Source organism: Tupaia chinensis, unplaced genomic scaffold (genome assembly GCF_000334495.1).
Source record: "Tupaia chinensis unplaced genomic scaffold, TupChi_1.0 Scaffold000688_1, whole genome shotgun sequence".
Classification (NCBI taxonomy): domain Eukaryota; kingdom Metazoa; phylum Chordata; class Mammalia; order Scandentia; family Tupaiidae; genus Tupaia; species Tupaia belangeri.
The window spans coordinates 5,044,742-5,050,721 of NW_006160211.1; the positions used below are offsets into that span (position 1 = coordinate 5,044,742).

The following is a 5,980-nucleotide window of genomic DNA, read 5'->3' on the forward strand; positions in this document are numbered from 1 at the left end:
CAAGACACAATTATAGAGATGATGTCTATAACCCATATATGAGACAAAGGACCTACCTAGAATATGTAAAGAATTCTCAGCCTTAATAACAAGATAGCAAATAACCCAATTTTTTTTTAATGGATAAACTATTTGAAAAGACACTTTACAAAAAAAAAAAAAAAAGATATGCACAGCTAATAAGAACATGAAAAGAAGCTCAGTGTCATTAGTCATCAAGAAAATGTCTAGAAGCAGAAGTTGGGCCTCTTTTTCGTGGTGACTCGGAGGAGGTCAGCTGCTTCAAGATGAAGCTGAATATTTCCTTCCCAGACACGGGCTGCCAGAAACTCATTGAAGTGGACGAGGAATGCAAACGTCGTACTTTTCATGAGAAGCGTATGGCCATAGAAGTTGCTGCTGATGCTTTGGGTGAAGAATGGAAAGGTTATGTAGTCCGACTCAGTGGTGGAAATGACAAACAAGGTTTCCCCATGAAGCAGGGCGTCTTGACCCATGGCCGTGTCCACCTGCTACTGAGTAAGGGACATTCCTGTTACAGACCAAGGAGAACTGGAGAAAGAAAGTGCAAATCTGTTTGGGGTTGCATTGTGGATGCCAATCTGAGCGTTCTCAACTTGGTTATTGTTAAAAAAGGAGAGAAGGATATTCCAGGACTGACTGATACTACCGTGCCTTGTCCCCTGGGGCCTAAGAGAGCTAGCAGAATCTGAAAACTTTTCAATCTCTCTAAAGAAGATGATGTCCGCCCAAATGTTGTAAGAAAGCCCTTAAATAAAGAAGGTAAGAAACCTAGGACCAAAGCACCCAAGATTCAGCATCTTGTGACTCCCTGTGTCCTGCAACACAAATGCCGGCGTATTACCCTCAAGAAACAACGTACTAAGAAAAATAAGGAAGAGGCAGCAGAATATGCTAAACTTTTGGCCAAGAGAATAAAGGAGGCTAAAGAAAAACGCCAAGAACAGATTGCGAAGAGACGCAGGCTGTCCTCTCTGAGAGCTTCTACTTCTAAGTCTGAATCCAGTCAAAAATAAGATTTTTATGAGAAAGAAATAAATAAGATCAGATCTCAAAAAAAATGTCTAGACATATTTAAAACCAAGACTGAATGCATTTTATATGTTTAGGCTGGGAATCCCAGTAATATCTTATACTTAAAAATGCTAAATAATTACTTGTTGAATAAAATCCAATTCTGAGCACCTTACACTAAAACATATTAAAAGATTCTAGTAACAAGTAGAATTAAAAGAACTAAACAGTAAAGACTAGAGAAGGATAGAACCTGAGAAACCTCAAAGATCTTAGTTATAAGAACTCTTACACACTGTCTGGTAAGATATAAGAAAAATAAATTCAATTTCTTCTGTATCTTCACAATACAGAATAATTCTGTGACCTCTAGTCACATAATATATGAAGATTTCTTCCCAATAGCAACCAATCAGTTCTGTAGAGGACATCAAATGAGTGTCCTCTAATCCAATTCAATTCTGATACTACCTAGAGATAGCATAAAAACTGTTTTACCTGAGTTTACTGGCTATAAATTTGGGCTCCCATGACCCCCTCATTGGTTTTGATTAATTGCTAGAATTGCTCACCAAACTCAGGGAAATAGCTTACTTACACTTACTGGTTAGTATAAAGAATATTGTAAAGGATACAAATGAAGAGAGAAGAGATGCTTAAGGCATGTGGAAAGGGACATGCAGCTCCTATGCTCTCTCAAGGTGTGCCACCCTCCAGGAACTTCCATATGTTCATCTATTCAGAAGCTCTCTGAAACCAGTTATTTTGGATTTTTATAGAAGTTTCATTACATTGTCATGATTGCTTAATTCACTGGCCATCAACTTCAGCTTCTCTCCCCTTTCCAGATGCTAGGGAGTCCCAACCCTTTAATCATGCCTTGGCCTCTCCTATGACCAGCTCCCATCCTCAAGCTACCTATGGGATGCCAGTCTCCAGTCAACTCATTAACATAAAAAAGACACTTATTACTCTAACAATTTCAAGAATTTTAGGTGTCATACATTAAAAAAAATGATGAAGACCAAATATATATTTCACAACATCATATCTTTGAGTATTGCCATAGGAACAACGGATCCAGCAACCTTCAATAAATATCACTATAGCCAATATCTAAATCCCTGAAGAAGATTGTGTTATTGTCTTATCTTTGGTGACATGCCCTTCTCTTAATAAGTAGAGAAAGGAAGAAAAAGAGTAACAGAGGTAGTCAGCCCCACCAACACATTAAATAATAAAGGAGAGTAGTATAAATTACTTAAAATAGAGGGAAGAAATGTTGGATAGGAAAGAAAAAAAAAGATGTCCCCTAAATGAAGCAATAAGCTTTCCACTTTGAGAAGTCCACTGTGGGACCAGCAGATGGTATAATGGTTATGTCATTGGGCTTCCACGTAGTCAACTGCAGTTCAAGTCCTGGACCCAGAGGCTTAAAACTCACACCAGGCACATGTGCATGCCCAAAATCTTGAGAGGAGAATGGAGGAGAAAGGGCATGGCCCTCCCCTCTGGGAAGTAACTTTTTACTTTCTGTCTCTCTGGTGAGTGCACATGCCCTATACCAAAAATAAAAAAAAAAAAAAGGAAGAAAGGAAGCCCACTGTACTTAGGTTGTTACTACCAGGCAAAATGTGCTGTGTTTGAGCAGCTCAGACCTAGGATTTCTTTATGGCCTGTACCCGCCCTTTCCAGGATGAAAGTTCTTATCTCTATTCCCAAACTGCCTTCAGTGTATTCATTCTTAATAAAAATCAATTTGGTCTAGCTATCTACCCTAGCCCATAGCTACTCCACATAAGAGTATATAATTATGGAAGCAGGGCCCCGTTATATTCATTTTATCTACAGTGAATGGCACATATTAAGCGTTCAACACATATTTGTTGACCTGGAAAAACAACAGAAAGAAATGTGACTGGGCCTAGTGGTTAAGGGAGCCAGTTCCCACATGGCCAACTGCAGCTTGGTTTTCAGCCACAGCTGCTTGTGCATGCATGCCCAGTTAATTCACCACTCTGGACAACTGCTTTATTATGTCATGGTATCACAGAAAATAAGAGAAAAAAAGGGCCTGATATATATTACTGTTATGTGTAACTTGTTATGTGTAAAATGTGATGGCTCACATTTAGCCAGAAATTCTGCTTGCAAAAATAATTTGAGTAAACACGAATTAGTTTTTAAGGATCTACTATTTCCATGTATTAAGCCTTCTTATGATACAGACTGACCAGGACTGGGAATTCATTGCACCTTTCCAATCCTTTGAAGCACCTTTTTTTTTTAAAGTTATCTTTTGCCTTTCGGCCTATAAACTCACAATCTACCCCAGTCTTACAGCCAGATTTCTAGAGTGTGTGTGCCAAAGGTCAACTGCTCAGACAGCTCCCAGGCCACCTGCACCAAATACTTACAAACTTCGAGCCTCGACTTTTCAGGAAGTTATGCAATCTTTGGTTAAATTTTGTAAAATGCTTGTTTTATGATGACAAGCTCCACATTTCTGCCCCCACCATCCCAGAAATTCCAAAGACCTGAGAGGATCTGTTTGTTCAGATAAGCCTCTGAACACAGAGATGGTCCTTGGAAACAACTTGAATTCAGACATGCCAAGGTCTCCTGGTGAGACTGCTCCACAGCCAGTGGTTGCCCTAAAATTAGAGGTACCAGAGATTTCTGCAGGGCCTATTCTCTCCATTACACTGTTCAGTATAAGGGTTAGGAAGAGAAGGAGGTAGCATTTACCTTTATTCTTTCTTTTCTTCTTTTTAAGAATTATTTATTTAATTGTATTTAGTATGCTTTCTTTAATTTGATATAGGATATGCATGCTCACCAGAGAGAGACAGAGAGAGGGAAAGTGAGAAAAAAAGTTGCCAGGTCAAGAACTCAAACCACAGTCAGCAGTGTGGAAATTCAGTGCCTTAACCCACGCCACCTGGCAGCCCCTTACATTTATTCTTTCATCATCCATCACTTACAAGACTTGGTGTATACCTTCCAAAAATCACAATTCAGTGAGAGCACTCAACTAGGTACTCAAATGGAGTACAAGACAATGCATGTTAGGGCTTTAAGAGTAACCCTAATCAAATGTTCATGGACAGAGAAGCAAAGCAAGCTTCTCACTAAAGTGGCCAGAAAAGGCTTTACAGAGGGGAGAGGGGGCTTCGGAGTTGGGTTTTGGAGAACAGCAAGATGTCATCAAGAAGAACTGAGAGGAAGTAATGATCCAGATAGAGAGAATGTTATAAACTACAGAGGGAAAAGGGCAAAATGAAGTTAAGAAATGAAGAAGTGGAGGGGTGTCATTTGACAGAAATATTGGAAGCAGCCTAAGACAGGAAGCTAATTAAACTAATTTGAAACCAAACTAAAAGAATTTGAACACCAAGGAAATTCCCATAATATTATTTAGTAATCAGTGGGAGAGCCATTGGAAAAGTTTAAACACAGAAATAATGTGAGCCAAACAAAACCAAGATTATCTGGTTGTAATATATAAAATGGCCTTTAATTTTGAAAGGCTAAGGTCTAGGAATGAATATGGTATTCTTTACAACAGAGCAACATGAACCAATAGAGTTTTAAAGTGAGGTAGTGGCCCAATGGCTGCAAGGAATAACAAACACAATTTGGTAGGGGAAGGGGGGAACAAAATGATAACTCACAGGACTTGAATCGGTATCTTCAAAAATTTATTGTGTAGATCAAAGTGTTTGGACTGAAATTTATACAAAGATCTAGAGATTAAATGATTTTTTAAAAGACTATCTGTGGTGTCGTCCACATATATTTTTAAAAGATCATCATTTCCCAGGATCACTGTGGACAGCTGGTTGCTCTCACCACATTCCTTTATGAGGCTTCTTTTTCATTGCTGTTAGTCTATTTTGGAATATGGATTGGAGTGTTGGAAAAGGGAGTGAAGGGTTCTTGTTATGATCAGCTTAATGCCAGCCTTGCCACCTTTCTTATTTTGACAGTCCTTAAAAATGCATCTGAACCATCTCAGACTGCCCTCTGGTCTAGAAACTCAGGCATGTCACACAATTTGGAAGGGAAAGGGGGAAACAAAATGATAACTCACAGGACTTGAATCGGTATCTTCAAAAATTTATTGTGTAGATCAAAGTGTTTGGACTGAAATTTATACAAAGATCTAGAGATTAAATGATTTTTTAAAAGACTATCTGTGGTGTCGTCCACATATATTTTTAAAAGATCATCATTTCCCAGGATCACTGTGGACAGCTGGTTGCTCTCACCACATTCCTTTATGAGGCTTCTTTTTCATTGCTGTTAGTCTATTTTGGAATATGGATTGGAGTGTTGGAAAAGGGAGTGAAGGGTTCTTGTTATGATCAGCTTAATGCCAGCCTTGCCACCTTTCTTATTTTGACAGTCCTTAAAAATGCATCTGAACCATCTCAGACTGCCCTCTGGTCTAGAAACTCAGGCATGTCCTTTGTTAGAGAGGGCAGAGAGAGACTCCTTGGAGAGCATCAGAGACCTCGGGGTCTGTTCCGATGGCATCCACTAGGATGAGGACAACTCTTCAATACATTCCTAACTCAGAAAGCGAGGCACCATCAGGGACAGCAGGTCTTTTAGCTCAAGAAGCAGATGGGAAATATTCCATTTCCACAGTGTCAGGGCCTTGATGATGACATTCTGCATGAAGGAGCAGGTCTATGGGAAAGTTGGTGGGACAGGACTCTTTACCTGTGGTAGGCAGGGGCCAAGAGAAACAAAACTGGTATCACTTTCAGGGTTGGGAAATCTAACCTGACCACACAAATAATTAACCTGAAAGGCCACTTCATGCTCCCCCAATGGACCCAGATGTTGCACTTCACTTTAGGTAAACGTTATTCTTAGAGACATAAGAATTCAGCATCCGAAATTTATCACCCATCTGAGTGGGAGACACAGAACACAG

The 5,980-nt window shown here is 39.5% G+C and overlaps 1 pseudogene; it reads left to right on the forward strand.

The window, feature by feature from the left end:
- The first annotated feature begins 252 nt into the window (after positions 1-252).
- Positions 253-1,082, forward strand: LOC102498159 (40S ribosomal protein S6 pseudogene; annotated as a pseudogene).
- Positions 1,083-5,980: the final 4,898 nt, after the last annotated feature.